The following is a 17,986-nucleotide window of genomic DNA, read 5'->3' as shown; positions in this document are numbered from 1 at the left end:
CAGTCGGGAAGGCCGAAGTTTTTGGAGGATGAGTTAAGGAGTCTCTCAGCCAGAGGAAATAAGCAGTTCTGAAGTCTGGTGGTTCGGCAGCTGATACTTCTGTATCTATTGCCAGATGGCAGCAGGGTAAACAGGTTGTGTCTGGGTGGGTTATGTCTTTTTATATCCTTTGAGCTCTTCGCAGGCTCCTCTTGTCACCAATATCACTGATGCTCAGTAGATGGGTTCCAATGACGATCTGGGCGGTTTTAATCACCCGCTGTAAAGCCCTCATGTCATAAAACAGGGTATGCTCTAGGGTGTGGCTACCTTGTGAATGACAAGTCACTGCCAGGGCTACCAGTTAATAGTAACATTTTAGACTTAGCTCCAGCCTCTTGTATCACTTCTGGTTGCAAAGATGGCGACTGCTAAAATGCCGAACTCAAGGCTTCAAAACCGTAGTTCACACCAATGGGTTATGTCATCACAACTATACGTCCATACAGTCTATGGGTAGTCCACAGCTTTGTACTTTTAGCCATGCTAGTAATGCTGGCCTGTCTGTTGGTCCACCACTTTGGTGCAGACTGAAATATCTCACCACTGAATGGCTTGCCATGGGATTTTGTTCAGACATTTATGGTTTCATGAAGATAAATTTTAATGACTTTGGTTATCCTCTGACTTTTTCTTTATCGCCACCGTAATATTTGTGGTTTTGGAGGAATTTTCTCCATAATTGTTTGTCTGACTGATTGTCATGTAATTTGGTTGCCCTTGGTCTTCCTCTGAATTCCAGATCAACATTTTTAATCCAATACTTTGGTTTATGACCAAACACCTAAAACTAACGAGCCTCAGCTGTACTTTGTGTTTAGTACCAGTAAACAAATGTTAAAACTAAGATGGTTAACATGATCTGCTGAACATCAGCATGCTAACATTACCATTGTGAGCATGTTAGCATGCTGATGTTAACATTTCATAACACATTGATTCATTAATTAATACGTTCTTAATCCTTTACTAACACTTTAGAAATTATCTTATTAATCATCTACAACTCCTCAATAATTGGTTTGTAATATATATAATATTTCATTTATAAAGTGTTACCCAAAACCTTAATGTGGGAGGATGGGGGTGCTTTGTAATAATTAAGCCTCTGTTTGAAATCGTTTGCAAAACAGTGCTGCCACACTTGAAAGGTGGGTGAGTGGTATTGGCTAGTGATGGCCTTATGTAACAATGTTTGGCTGTTTGTTTGTGACTCCTTTGTCTTTGTGCGAGTCCTCATCATCACAAACCATTAGCTGGATGGTCTTTGTTGGACATTTGGCCCTTCAACAGTCTGACAGTCTCGTTCAGTGTCTCAGCGAGGATGTCTGAGACTAAAATCACAAACAAACAAAAACGTGTAAATGAAAAATAGGACAATATTTAATATTTTTTTTTCCAGTAGTTTTGTATGATGAACAATGTTTGTGTGGGCAACGCTCAAAGATTCTGAACTGTTGATCATCTTTAAACTTTTTCTCGCACACACAGAAGTGCGGAGAAGTTTGCCGTTTATTTTAAACCAAAACATGATCTTTTCCTAAACCCAACCCTAAGTCTGTTGCCTAAACCTTCTGCCCAAGTGAGATTGGCTTTTTGATTGACAAATGGTTCATCCAATCACCTGCCAAGTATTTCTTTGAAAGTGCCTGCCCTTTTCTAAACAGCTTCCAATGTCGGCTTCTCATATGGTTCTGTGTTAACAGACGATCTGGTCATTGTATGATAAAAACTGGTGGGCAAAACTACAAAAACAATGAGTCTGGAATGATCTAACTTGCGATACTGTCTTCTTAACGGTCCCCCCTCTCTGCAGGCTTTTCCTGTGTCTGCTCCTGTCTGATGAATCTGTAAATTATATTAATGAGAGGACAGATGACCCAGAATTGGCGGCAGCACCACAGAGCTACAAAAATTGCAAACAATGCCCTGTCCACTTCAAAGGCAAACTGGAGACATGTACTGTGTGTGTGTGTGTGTGTGTGTGTGTGTGTGTGTGTGTGTGTGTGTGTGTAGCATGGCTGTCAGGGTATGAAAGGGGCTTCGATGAGTCATGGGCTCTCTGCTTAACAGACTAGGCTCCTGTTTTAGAGAGAGACGATGGTAAAGGGGAGGAGAGAGAAACTGAAGATGGTGTGGAGTTTATGAACATGAGGGTCGTGTTGTGATTGTAAACACGATTTTTTTGTTAATCTGCCGCTCTACAGATCCGGCCCCGCTGTGATAGAGAAAGGCATGACTAATCCTCTGTGTTAACTCCAAATATTATGTAATGAAAGGATTCTCTCACCAACTTCCCCTCTCTGGCAGTACAGCGTCCCACAGCAACACACAATGCCGCTCTCTCCACGGCTGAGTGACAACAGTAACCATGGCAACTGCATGTTCATATCATAAAATATAGAAAGGGTGGGGGGTTGTAGAAACAGCTTTCCAGGCTGAGCTGAGCTATGTGTTTATCTGCAAACAGAAGTGGTTGCCCTCATGGGATCACACCTTGATCACGGTGCTGGGGTTCAGTGCAAGCAGGTTTCTGCGTGTGCACAGATACACACCGAGGTTAGCCACAGTGGGACGGAAGCCATTTAAGGCTCATGATAATGATAATAATAATAAACTTATGTTGTATAGTGTTTTCTTAACAATGTTATAAAGTGTTTGACAAAAAAAAAATACAATATAGATAAATAAATTGCAATGAAGTAAAATTCAAACTCAGTTGGAAGCTATTTCAAAGACGATTGTTTTAAGATGCATTGAATCTGCTCACGGGATTCATGCAGGCGGAGCTCAGGCTGCTATGGTTAGTGGATCGTAACGGGACATATAACCGGGTGTGGTCAGCATAACAATTGTAATGTACGTTATCTTTCCTAATGACCTCACTCGGGGGCAGCATGTAAATCAGGGGTCCCCAAACTTTTTCCTGTGAGGGCCACATCACTGAACATATCGTTTGACCTAGGGCCCGATCATGGGGGGGGGGGGGGGGGGGGTGCTACTCGCGTGCTACTCGCAGGTGAGCGACCGTTGCATCGTGCGCGCGGATCGGGGCTCGGCTCTTCTACTTCTTCTACTCTTCTACTTCTACAGGGTGCGCGCATCACAGCTCTCATCTCGTTCGCCCCCTGGTGGTTGGCTGATTAAAATTCGATTAATTGTGCAGACTGAAAAAAAATCATAATGCGTCTCTGGTATTGTTCAGGGGGCCGGACCAAATGTGGAGGCGGGCCGCATCCGGCCCGCGGGCCGTAGTTTGGGGACCACTGATGTAAATGGAGAACAGTAACAGACCCAAAATTGACCCTTGAGGAACGCCATAGGTGAGTGGAAGAAAAAAAGTCACGGAACACATGAGAAATCCGAAAAGCATCTGTTCAAACTAAATAAAACTGTCATCCTTTATTTACATTCATTTATAACAGCATTCACAATAATCACTCAAAATCAGCAGGGGGAGGGGCGTAAAAACAGTTTCTCTCTCCCTCTGTCCCATCACTTCACACTGTTTCCCTTCTGTCAATAGATTGCTGCAAACGGGGGAAAACGTAATTAGGGGCGGTAGTTTGGTTTACAACCATAAAAAGTCAGCAGGCTAAGAAACCCAGACCTGCTCTGTTTATCAATCTCATTTTCTTCTTTCCAGCACTGTGGACAGCGCCACACCTACACAAGCACTCCCTATTTTAGCCAAACTTTAATTCATCATTCAGGCTCACATTGATATGCCCAAATGTTTAGACACCAAAAAGGATTGTGTATCATAATTATTTACATATTTAACACGGTTTACATTATCAGAGAACAGCGAAACAGTTACGTTAATCTCTTCAAAGTGTGAAACAAATTGAAATATGTCCTCCCTCACGGACTCACGGACTTTGAGGCGCGCTCCCGCAAAGTCCGTGAGGGTTTAGGGCTGTCCCTCTGTCAAATCATCGAGTGTTTGAGGGCTCTCTCGCAGACATTTTGAGCCCTTTATGAACCCTTTCCGTAAGTCAGCATTAGCCTAAGGGAATTACCCACAAATCATTGCAATGTGACGTTAAACACGGGGTAACCAGTGGACGCATGTGTAACAGAGTTAATGATTCCACTTGCCATCACTGGCCATTGTTTGCTAATATTACTATATTATTTAAGTTATTGCTAATCCACATCATTTTCATATTATTTCTTCCTCTTTCTTTAAATATCATTTACAACTTGTTATCATTAGTTTCCCACGGAGACAAGTGTGTTGTGTGTCACATTAGCGCCCTCTGCTGGCCGCCTGCAGACTTTAGAGGTGCTCCAATAAACTCCGTTGTGATATCTGTAAGTTCCTTTTTGTTCGTAGAATTGTTTTAATTTATAATTTCTAGAGCAAATGCTTTAAACTGATAACTTTATTTAGCATTAGTAACATGCTAACAACAGCTAGCTTAAGCATTTGTCTCTTTACTTTGAGCTTGTAACCACGAGGTGGGCTGTGAGAAACCCTGAAATCATTCTGTTTGTTACCAGATGAGCGATCTATATGCTGTGCTGTCAATCAATGTCTGGTTGGAGCCATAAAGACATCAAGTGTGCCTGAATTAAAACACAACGCAAACGAGAGAGTACACAACTGCTACACATGGAGATGTAATAAAAAGGTAAACAAAGAGGACGGCTCACGTGTGTTCAGACATATTACATTTACACAGAAACATTAAGGGTTAAAGATGGAACATTAAAACATGAAAGGTTTTGACAAAAACGATTAAATAGAATATATGAAGTTACTTCTCATCTTGTGAGGAAAGAGCCTGAAGACGTTCAAATCAGGGAGTACAAAGTATAAAATAAATAACCACAATTATACATCATCTTTTTTGTCGTGTTCATGGTAACGTGATATGTTGCAGCAAAGTGCTGTCCCATTCATATTTACACCATCTCAAGCCCTCACAGTCTCTCACACTCACACACTCACCAGGTGACGTCAGTAAGTCCTCGAGGGTTCAGGGTTTGAGGCTCTAGGGGGGACACTGGGATTGGGCCGTAGTTTCAGGTTTCTGAACAACTTGCCGAGCGAGTGTTGAGCAGTTGCGAGTCCGGAGCACTGACCCCTGTTTGCAGGACTGCATTCATGCACCTGGAACAGAGATGCTTGCTCCCAGGGATGTTTTTTACACACGCTTGTGTACACTGTTCTGTGCATTCCTATCATGTGTATGAGCCTGGTTTTTATTATACCCGCTGGTTTTGAGACTAATTAAACGGCATATTATAGAAATTGCTATATCGGTCATAGCAGTCGTAGTTGACTAAGCTTTCTTTTGTCGATAAGCCTTATTTTTGTGATTTTGAATGCTGAATGACCTGTTAGAGTGAGGAGGGTGTGGAGCTACACAAAGACACACACAGACACAGAACACAGGGCCTAGAGACTGGAATAATTATGCATGGAACAATTATTCTCCTGCTAGAAATCACCCAGTATAATAAATTCAGCATCATCTCTGTTAAAGGTTGTCTGGATATCTTGTAGTGCAGAATTTTGTCACATATGCCCCAAGAGGCTTCATCATAATGGAACTGATGACAACGTCCTCAACCAAACAGAGACTCGTCTGAGTCCAGCTGCTTTAAATGAAGGAGCACATCTGTATCAAAACTAAACAACTACAATGGTTCCTTTAAGAAGACAAGGAGTGTACTCTCTTGTGAATGATTAAACGATGCACTGAAGTTATTACATTATTCAACTTTGTGCTTTCTTTATAATGTAAGAAGTTTATCATTATGTGTGATAACATTATTATTTATAACTTATTACATCATCAGTTATGGAATGGGTTACTTCATATGGAAGAAAAACAGGTTGACATGAAAGCTATTTATTTGGGATGAACTAATTATAGTCTTTTGGTCAAAAGATGTGTTCAGATCAGCGTCCAGCAGTCTAAATTGATTTATAGCCTCAGCAACTGTTAGCTATTTTGAGTTTCCTGTTAGTGAAATGCTCGAAGTAAATTTAAACTCTCTCTGGTAAACTCTGGCTTTTATTGTGAAAGGTAAGATTGGAAGGAGTGGATCTGTGCTTCCATTGTCAAGGTTGAAAGGAACATTAAAGTTTGCTGTCTTGGTTCGGACGACAGAGTCTCCGTGTTGTTTTACACTAAAGTGTTCAGTGTGAAAGTCCACTTATTGTGGGTGGGGTAGGGGGTTGGATGGGTCAAACAAACACAGGACTTTCACCCAGGAGACTACATTGACTTATTTTACCATAGTTTTGTTTCCGTAAATTATGTACTCAACGAACGCCATTTTTGTAACTTATTTTGCGTAGCATACATACTAATTTGAACCCCAAACCGCAATGTTTTCCAAGTGGACGTTTATTTTGAAAAGACACTGTAACAAGCGGAAACAAACACGTCATTCCTGACACGTCCAAAACTGACGCTAGAAGGGAAACCTAGATCGTTATAGTTTGAAGCGTAGGGCCACTGACCAAGCGGAGGTATTCAAGGAGTTGGTAATGTGTTGGTAAGTCAGCAGATAGTCGTCCATTAATTCCATGGTCTATAGTTCGTTCCCAGGTTCCCACTTTCTCCACGGTGTAGCGTGAACTGATCCCGCCCCGGGACAGGCTAACACGGTGGTTACTCCTTAGGGTTGTCCTTCCCGCGTGAGTTTGTCTCCTCACGGGTGTATCAGAACAATGATCAGAACAATGCCAGAGGCCTTCTCTCTCACCCCGTAGCTGAATCGTTAGGATTTCGGAATGATTTGTCTTCTTGAGAGTCTCGGCGCTCTCAATAGGATGTAACACCCAGTATGAATAGTTATGTAGAACGTCTGTACTTTACTATTGCCTGTTGTGGACATTCTCACCATTTATGACTAACACTGTCTTCACCCAGGGAACTCACCTCTAAGCTCCTCTGGCAGAGTCGGTCGTCTCTTCTGTATCACACGGATGAGGGAACAGGGAAGAGGGTCAAACTGTTCTAAAAAACCAGAGTCTCTAGTTTGGGTCCAGTCACTTACAAATGGTAAGGCTGTGGTTTTAATAAAGTTTTTCCAAAGCAATCACATATAACAATTTAAATTCAATGAATCACTCTCAGTGCTGCTAAAACTAATGCTGACAATCCTGCTTGTTCTCAGGGTCTCTCACTCAGCTCTCGCTGTGTGTTTTTCTCTCCCCTCTCTGAGTGGGGAAGAGAGCCGAAGGGTTCTACGTCCCGCTCAGGGGCAAGACTCCTCAGGGTCTATTAAGGAAATCCCTCCCTGTAAACCGGGGTGTCTAATTTTTATTAAAGAAATATGTCCCTTCTCTAGAGATGGGGGAAAAGCTAAATCTCACTATTCAGATTCTAGTACCTCCCCTAATCACATGCGTCACACATACAGGAGGCATCTTGTACCAGAGTTAACAACAGAATGTAACCGGTTGTAACTGGTTTGGTCCGGATAGAACCGAAGCACTATACAAGGCTAAAGTGACTATGTTACATAAAGTGTCTAAGCAGGCTATATGTTTCTATCACCTCTATCATGAAATAAAACAGTTTATATTAAATCAGTTATAATAAGTGTAAACACATTTTATATTGTGACAGTTATAAAATCATCATCATGATGCAGGGCTGACCAGATGAATGTTGTCTCCTGCAGGGCTGTCTCCTTTCCCCCCCAGACGGTATACACACAGTGCAGTCATCTTGTTTCTCCTCGGCTACATTCATAGTGCCGTTTGCTGCCATGAAAGCCACAGATCTCAATGTATAATGTATGGAATATATGAATGCACATTCATAAATGATTTCCCCCAAGAGGTAGGATGGGTTGAACTTGATCCATTATGTATCTGCTGGCCTTTCTATGCCATGGCATGTCCATCAACGTTTCATCACCACCGAGGCAGATGCATCAGATGAGAAGAGACGAGGAGCAGACTGGAAAAACATTGTATGGAGCAAATCTGTGGGATGAACATTGCTGTATACTTATTTTACTTAACTCATTGCTGAGGGTTTTACTGTTTGCTTACTTACTTCCAGTCAGCAGTTTGATTACTACTGTTTGAAACAGTGCAAGGGATATTTATGGCAACACTATGGTTCATAGACTAACCTGACCATGGATTGAACTCTCGAACCTTCCCTTGTGGTAAATGGACATGGTGCAAGTAGGATAATGTCCTGCAGTGGGTCCATATGAAGTCAATTATTGACTTGTGAAGGGAAGGCCACTGCACTTGGCATTCCAGTGTGATAGGTTGGAGCGATTGTAATGTATCCTTGATCTACGTTGTATGTCGACACAACTAGGCCTGTTCCACAGTGGATCCAAATAATGAAGCAATTATGTCCTTTTCAAGCAACTTTTTCTTGACCACGATGGAAATGAGGTCATCAGGACATGAAAAGATGAAACGGAATGAGGTATTCGTCCATTTGTCTTTTGGATATTTGCTTGTCATTAACTGCAGGGATTCTGTCTAAAGCTGTAATCCTCTAAAAGAGAGCGAGAGGTTTCAAATGTTGATGAATTTTAATATTATTTAGCATGAGGATGAGATAGCATTATCTACAGCATAATGTACAGAGGGGCTGATGTAAAAAACAGTTAAAGTTTGATACAGCCTGGGTCATCTTCTTTGTAATGTAGACCATCATTTCTGTTGTTTAGCATTGAACAGGTTGTAGTTCATTCAGATTATCTTAACCTCTCTATTTAGAGGTCAAAATAAAAGACAACGCACCTAAAATGTTGCTAACACTCACTGTTCCTGTCATATTCTCTTCCAAACTGACATGTTGGTTCCCTTATCGTCCATCTGCTCACGTTTCTTTACCCGTCAAACGTCTTTAGTATGTTCCTAGATCTCAGCACTTTGTGAGCATTTGGTACATTAGGCATACACGGGTTTGAAAATGAAACCCTGTTCGTAATAAAGTGCAAATCCTTTAAAGCAGGGGTCTTCAACGTTTTTCAGGGCAAGAACCCCAAACTGATAGAGAGATGGAGCAGGGACCCCCGACTACATATATTGTATAAAATTGTGTTTTATATTAAACTGGGCCTAGTGCCATGTATAAACCTACCTCTGTATTATGCATTCAATACTAAGCTATTCAAATAATACACAGGTTGATATATTCATGTTTGTATTTTAAACATGTGAAGGTACAGTGAGTAGGGGGGCCGTGCCACTGACATTTAGAAACACAGCTGATACCAATGCCAATATCAACATTGTCTGTCAATTGTATGATAATCATGCATACAAGATATTCAAATTGACGTTTGTATTTTAAACATAAATGTGGAAATGAAAATGAGTGACGGCCTATTAGTGCCACTGCCATGCATAAACATACCTGTTATCTTGCATACAATACTGAACAATTCAAATAATGGACACATTCATATTAAAAAAAAATTGTTTAATCAACCCAACATTTTGCGGACCCCCTAGAGGTCGCGGACCCCCTAGAGGTCGCGGACCCCCTGTTGAAGACCTCTGCACTAGAGACTTGCAGAAACCAGTACACGAAGGACTTGAGGATCTCTATAAGGTGCCATTACACATCACTCATTAACAAAGGGGGTCCAAACTATTATATTTAACATGCTAATAAAAACGGCATAATAGTGTTTGTTCTAACCCTGTGTGCCACAGTTTGGTTTGTTTGTCTGTCATTACCAAAGGTCAAACTGAAGGTATGATCTTTTCCTTCTGTATATGTTGACAGTTCCAACATTGACACTTTGATAAAACAGCAAACACACTCATACTAGACATCACCAGACTTCTAGACTGTACTGTAAATCTCCACTGGGAAAAAAAAGATGTGCCCTTTAGATATGGAGCTCCTGACAGGTGAGTTGCTGTTAATTCCTAAGTTTATCTTGTCTGGACAAAAAAACTAATAAAACACATTTTGAAGGCATTAGTTATGTGTTAAAGAATAAGAACCCACAGTATCCATGTTACACATGAAGAATCCTGTTAATGATGAAATGAGTGCTTGACATGTTAGTAATAGATAAACCGTCACCTACAGGTGCTCTTAGTGCTTGATTGTATATTGAAGTTACTGATTTAGGAAAATAACGATCTAATGAATAGGTGAAGGAGCTATGGGATTGAAAAACTGAAGTAATCCGGACAAACGTCTGATTGAAATGAGAAGAGCCAGCTGAGACCTCTGTTGTCTGACGGGAGTCTGGCTCTCTCTAGTGTTGTGACGGCTAACTGCAGGAGGCCCCAGTGCTGCAGTGTGTGAGTGGCCTCAGGGCTCCAGATTAGCTGATGGCGCACACACTCGACTGATCAGCAGCTACTTAAACTCAGGTGTGTCGGACGCTCACGTTTAATCACTGTGTTGCTCCGTATGTTTCTCATCTAAGTTCTCAACAAGGTAAAGTGACATTTTCGTCAGCAAAATGCATATGAATGATTTGGAATTATGAAAAAGTGATTCAGTTTGGGCTTTTTGTTGAATTTTGTCATGCAGGTATTACAGTTATTCCTCATATTTGATTTAATTTACTGTTATTCCTCGCTTTAGATCAGAGCTTCAAGCTATTTAAGTGAATGTTTTGGTTCACTTATTCACTTTAAAGTTCAAAATGCCGCTTGACTTCAGAGACTTTAACTTATTGGGTGCCAACTAAAGCCCCACCTAGATGTTGCCAAACCCTGCACAAGTCCTGTAAAAGTCCAGTCTGCTTTGATTGGCTTGCGAAAAAGAACTATTGTGCACCTTTGCAAAGATAATTCTGAGCTTGCTTGTGATGAAAGAATAGGAGACAAATCTGACTAACTTGTTGAATCATGTTTTTTCTGTTCTAGGCAGCCCACAAAAGACTGAATGGGTTGTCTTAAAAAGATGACTCATCATTAAAAACTCACTTTTTCAGTGCTTGTGTACATTTGGGTATATACAGGAGTGTCTACCAACCCACCGAACTAAGATAACCCAGTCAGTTTGTTTTTTGTGAGCTGCTAAGATCTGAAAATATGCGATTCAACAAGCAATTTTGATTTGGCTCACCTTCCTATGTCACATGCAGGCTCATTAGAATACACCAGCAGCAACCGTAATGTTGACAGCAGCAAAGGCTTGCTTAGACCTGGGGATGAAGTTGCACTTTAATAAAGAGGGATTCACACAGAGGGTGAATACAGGATTCAGACACAGTATTAAAGTGTTTTTTGAACAGTAAAGCCTGTTAATATGTTGTAGCAGAAATGCAAAATAGAGGTCTGAACGTGTATAAAAGGCATGATATGTCCGCTTACATTACTTTTGTAGTTTTCCTGCAGCAACATGTCTGATGTGAAGATTGGTGTACAAGCTTTGTCATCAGTGGGTGCACAAAAAATGGTTACTGCTTTGTTCTTGAGTAATGTGTAGCTTAAAATAAATGCTGACAAAATGCTACAGTAGAGTGATAACCCAGCACTGGAAATGGTCCTAAAAAAAGCACTTTCACCATCTCCTCATGTTTGAGTTGTTTTCTAAAATCTACAGTGGAAAGCTGTTTTGGGAAATGACTGATGTGGATGCACAACTGTCTAAAAGACTTCTTCCTCCACCTCCTGTAGGTTGACTATGGCAGCAACAGCAGCTGTCTACGGACCTCCACCAGCTCATCCAGGACCAAACGGAGGGAACCCGCACACTCCCAGCAGTAGACCAACCCCTATGCAGCAAGACCCAGGACTGCACGGCACCAGCCAAGACCCAGGACCTCCATCCCATCCCCAACACCACGTCCCTGCTCGGCCCCTCTTCTACGTCCATGCTCAACCCCCACCCCCTTTCCTCCACTACCAGTGGCCCATGCCCTTCCCCTATAACCCCTTTTCGGGCTTCCCAGGCATGGGTGAGTCTTTGTGGGTTTTCTATTACCTTATTTGAGGTGAAAGCTAAAATAACTTTTCCCACTGGGTACAGTATGTTTGATACGTGTGGCCAATAACATGAAGACCTGCACAAACCTTTTGTTGTCCAATACAATAATCTTGAAATGTTATTTAATGTAAGAAACTTTGATATCGTAAGGTAGTGCTTATTGGACTTGAACCATTGGTTATTTTGACGAATCCTTTTTTTTTTTTTGTTCTACCTCTCTAGGCTATGGTATGGTAATGCCCCCTTTCCCTCCTCCTCCCCCCTACATGGAGGCTCCAGCTTACATTCTGCCCCACCCTCACATTCAACCAGTCGACTACAGACGTATGCTGCATCCCCAGGTCTACGCTCCCAGCGCACCCTACCAGAACCCAAACCAGGCCCGCAGAGTCCACCTCTCTTATACGGGCCCTGTTCGGCAAACCGTTAACTCTGAGGTCCAAACAGAACCCACTCGGAGAGGTATAGGCGGCTACGGTGAGGAAAGCCCAGTCGTCAGCTCAGATTCTGGGCGTGCAACCGCCTCGAACTCTTCATCGCCCTCAAGCTCCACCTCCGAAAAAAGAAGCTCTGCTGAGGTTGAGAACTATACCTTACCCGGCAGCGACGCAAACGACAACCGGGACAAAAGGACCAGCGCAAGTACAGTCAAACACTGCTTTGACGTTCTGCAGCCTACGGGAATGAAGACTGTCCAGACGCGCATCAGAGCAACTCTAGAAAGGCAGCAGAGCCGCAAAGACCACGTTGATCAGGAACACGTTCACCCTTGCGGAGACGCTCACTGCAATGTGTGGTCAGTGAGTTCTGCAGATAGTATGGTTCCTGTGTGTAGCTCTTCTCAACAAGAGGAGGTGGTTGTCCAAGAGAGACGCGTCTCTGTTCCTGACATTCTGATGAGTTGGGGAGATGGCACGTCACAGGCAACAACGCTGACAATGGCAGACAAGCTGCCTCAGAATGATATTGGAACTGAAGTAGAGCATGATCAATCGGTTTACCAGAGTCCAACTGAGACCACAAAGGGTCCAGCGGTGGCTGACAGAGCTTTTGCTAATGATGCTGAAGGTAACTTAAGCTCAAGGGACAGTGCAACCCTTTTCAAGATCCTCAAAATGAGAGCAGCTCATATAGAGCGAAAGACAGAGTCCAGAAGAGAAGATGAATCTATGGGATTGATTGGCTCTGTCAGACATGGCCCACCATACAGAGATGAACACCTGCATTCACTATACAATTCCAATAAGCTCCCTGACGATGAACAGGAAAATGGCAACGAGACAAATCCACTCGAAGACACTGCAGACATCATTCCCTATCAAATGTCTTTCAATAGCGGTCGGATGAAGAGAAAAATGAATGAGTCCGTTTGGTCTGTGGAGTCTTTGGCACCCTTTATCCCCACTAAAGAGTGGTTATTGCAGAACAGCATGTTTGAGCCTCAAGTAATCGTTGAGATGACGGAGGAGGATGAAAATGGTGGACTGTCAACCCTGAACAACCAAATTGTGAAAGCTGGTAAAGAAAGGAAACATACTCGCAGTTATTCCTCTTCTGATTCTGTTCTAATGTCTGACAGCTGGCTCATTTTCAGTTCCCCCGCTGAGAAGCCAAGTCCACCAAAGAAACTAGAAACGGAGAGTGAAATTGATGCTTCTGAAATGAGCCCAAAGCAATGCCAGAACATGGGTCCTTCACAAAAGGATTCCTTCGCTTCCCCGACTCACCTGCCGTCAAGCAAAATAGTTTTATCTACCACCACTGAAGAAGACGTGGATAAAAATACGTCTTCTGAACCAGAGGCTAATCCAAGCCTAAACCAGAAATTACTCATTATAAATGAGCAGCAGGAGAAATGCCCTCGCTCTCCCGAGCAGGAAGAAACTCTTCTCTTGAACTCTGCGGCAGGGGAGAAAATCTCCTCTGCAGGCCAGCTGGTTCTCAAGAACGGAGTGGACATGGAGGCGGAGGATGAAGCATGCGGGAGCAAAGTCAGCCAGCCGAGAAATGAGCAACCGTGTCCCCCGATAGAGGACCTGAAGATGGCTGAAGTGTCTCCATCAAAGGGACATTTGGTGGACTGTGGCGTCCAGTGCACCGAATTACAAGAGCGGAATTGTAACTGCAAGGAGACTGGGAGCAGCATGGGACCAAGCAGAAGGCATCCTATTAAATACAAAGGTGATTGTCTCAATTCAACCATGACAGAAGTGTGCTGCTCTTGAGAAAAAAAGTGTGTAGTGCTTTAAAGGTTACTTATCCTATAGATAAGAATGGCCAGGCTGAAGGATTCAACATGAAGGGACAAATGCAGAAAAACCAGAGGAAGAATCACTGGAGGAGCAAGGGTCAAGGTAAAGCGAAAGCAAGTGATCTAGAATGGGTGTAGCCAATACAGCCTCCATCATCAGGTCAATTTGAATTTGGTTATTTACTAAAAACAAATTTGGCCATTTTAAGAGTCTTAATCCTAGAATGTGGTGTATGCGTGTGTAAATCATGTTGGACAAGAGTGACGAGGCCAGAATGTTTTTAATTATCGCGTTTTAATAATCCATCCCAACAGAAAGAACCAAAAAACTTGAGCATTTGAATGCGTTCTCAAAGGTGCTCAATTCAGAGCATTAAAACGACTATTAGCTGTAAGCCCACCCTTTTTTTTAATCAAGATTTAACAATTAGATGTTTTATTTCCCAAAGCCAGACAATCTACCATCTGAAATGACATTTTCAAATTGTATACTTCAACTTTAGTACTGTGATTTGACTTTTGACTGAAAAGTGACCGAACGTCAAATTTAGATTGAAATGTCTCACTAGTGTACATAACATGTTCTCTTTCCATCAACTGAACCCGCCCACATCAAACCAGTAAGAAAGGGCACAGAAAAACACAAACTGTTAAGACTGACAGAAAATAGTGTTATCATATAGGACACCGAGCTGATGGGAGAACAAATTTGACTCTTTAAACCTCTTTGTCTGCAGAAAAGCAAAGCAGCCAGCAGGAAGCCTACAACGGATACTATGGGAAACCCCAAGGTGAGAATCTAAATGTTATCCTCTTGTGATCGTAAGGTTTTAAAACTGGGGCTTTCATTCCAGTCTTAAGACTAGATTCAAATCTCTGGTTTGGTTTGTGTAGATTGGTGGGAACGCTGATTAGGATTTCAGTATTTCGGCGCAGACTAAACGTCCACACACATCAGTACTCTAAATTGGTAAAAGATGACCAAATGTTTCAACAGGACATGTCATTCCTCTTAATTCTACCAGTAGCTTCCAATTTGAATTCACTGCTGTGAATGCAGCAGTTTCTGTGTAAAAAAATATAAAATGGAAAATGCTAGAGTTCATTACATTGGACAGAAGTTTATACTGTTCTACTCTCTCGCATGCAGAAGTGCGGCTTAGTGACTGAAAGAGATGAAAGCGGGCCTTCTTTGCCTAAATACACTTTTTTTTCGCTTCCAGGTGGAAATGGAAGGAACTCGCGGTACTGACCACTGACTGCATGCTACAAGACAGCACTTGGTTTTAAAGATTCAATTTAATATTTAAAATGAATTTGAAATTAAAAATGTAATCCTTATTTTTCAATAAATGTTTTGTATATATCATCATATTCAAAGTTTGGAGGTTTTTCAACATAATTTAAACTATCTTAGCAGCAAATTGGGGTTCATTCCGAATCATTTTACTTGCTGCAGTGACTGCTTTTACCTGAAGGGCACTGCCTAACTTCCAAAAAGTAGGTTCTTTCTGAGTTTATATTAAATTAAACCTGTCAATTAGAATTCCATAAGAACGAAACAAGCTTGAACAAAACTCATACTTAACACTGGGGGTCTTCTCTAAGAGTGTGAAAGATTCAGTGCTGGTGCGGAGTACCGGTAAAAGGACGGCAGTCTGTTTGGTATAAAATACAACCCATCTTCTTTGTAGGGTCCATGTTTCCACATTATGACTTAAAACTCATGAAGTCTGAAGACCGATTTACCAACTCGGGTAAATGGAACTGTCCGAGATGCCCGTGAAGGCCCCATTGTCTGCGCTTTCAGAGTGCCATTCTACTTTTCTTATAAACGACTTCTAAATTGTTTTAGTAAATTTAGTTGTAAGTTTCTTCTGATTCACTTAAACCATCCTAAATGAACATACAAGGACAACTAACTGAAAAAGCTACTGAAAGAACAAACCACTGTATGAAACAACCAGAAGAGCAAAATGTTAACTTATTTCTAAAAACATTTATGTAATGCAATCTGAAGAAAAACAATCGTTTTGGGATGTATAAAACGGAAACAGAGCACTTGGGCAATCTGTCAGTCTCCTTCAAAATGTAGGACAGAGTGCCCCGACCCTCCAGCTCGTAAATTGGGACCCAAGGCAAACGCTTTTATCCGTATGTCCTAATTTAATCTGCAATTTGTCTGCAACTGAGTGCATTTGACTATAGTCCCCTATGACTCAAATAAATTAGTATTTTAAATTATTTTAAAAAGCGCTTATTAAAACAATGACGTTATAAGCAACCAAATGATTGACAAAGTCATGAAACATCAGAATAATGGAATAAAGCACCTGTGAGATATAAAAACAAGTCTACCTCTGGGGGACCCCAGTTTGTTAGCACAGACTTGCATCTCACTGAATGTAATGTGATATATTTTCATTTTGAATCAAATGTTGAGTCAGTCATTGCAAAGTCGTGCAGTATCTTTAAAATCTGCTTGTGTGAACTTTCAAAAGCATTGTTGGATTAGAGATGTGTTCCAGAAATATAATATAATCTCTATAAATATATTTGAAGTTGGATGTAAAATAATTTGTCCCGTGTTGTAATTTACAGTATATCAAAGATTATTGCCTCTGGTGTTTCACCGCTACTCTGTTTGTACTCTTGGAAATGCTGGTGCCCACAGGTACATGCATGTTATCATATCAGCATTATACAATTACTGCTGCTGACTTTTGATTGGAAGGGATGGGAGGTAAAGCACTGAAGACCTGTTCCAGGAACTAGAACGTTCAAAAAGTTATCTAAAAGTCTACAGCAGGGGTCTTCAACGTTTTTCAGGCCAAGGACCTCCAAACTGAAAGAGATGGAGCAGGGACCCCCGACTACATATATTGTATAAAATTGTGTTTTATATTAAACTGGGCCTAGTGCCATGTATAAACCTACCTCTTTATTGTGCATTCAATACTAAGCTATTCAAATAATACACAGGTTGATATATTCATGTGAATTACAGTGAGTAGGGGGGCCGTGCCACTGTCATTTAGAAACATGCCTCGTCAACTGATACCAATGCCAATATCAACATTGTCTGTAAATTACATGATGATCATGCATACAAGATATTCAAATTGATTTCATTTTAAACATAAATGTGAAAATGAGTGATGGCCTATTAGTGCCACTGCCATGCATAAACATACCTGTTAACTTGCATACAATACTGAACTATTAAAATAATGGACACATTCAAGTTTGGGAAAAAAAAAATGGTCTAATCAACCAAATATTTCGCGGACCCCCTGTTGAAGACCTCTGGTCTACAGCATCTTAAGGGACAGTACAACTAGGGTTGGCACTGTTGAGAAACTAGCCAGAGTACACTAGATAAAGAAAGCAACCTAAATAACCCAGCCCAGGGTTGCCAACTTTGTTTCCGATGAACGTAGCTAGCAGCATAAGCTCTAAAACGCTAAATCGGCAACACTGACAGTCCGTCTTTTCGGGCATCCCTCCAACGCTACTCCTCCAAAATCATCCTAATGAACGTAAACAACAAACGTGGCTTTTGTTAAAACTCACCGGCAAGGCAAGTTTATTTGTATAGCACATTTCAACAAGGCAATTCAAAGTGCTTCACGTAAAACATCAAAACATAAGGCAAAAGAAAAACAAAATTTAAAAACAATTAAGCACATTGATTGAAACATCAAAAACAGTCATTAAAACACTAAAAAGATGTGTAAGAAATAAAATACAGTAGTATAGTAAAATGCAGAAATTGATTAAAGCAGCAAACGGA

The sequence above is a fragment of the Pholis gunnellus genome (assembly GCF_910591455.1).
Source record: "Pholis gunnellus genome assembly, chromosome: 14".
NCBI lineage: Eukaryota > Metazoa > Chordata > Actinopteri > Perciformes > Pholidae > Pholis > Pholis gunnellus.
This window is presented reverse-complemented; position numbering follows the sequence as displayed.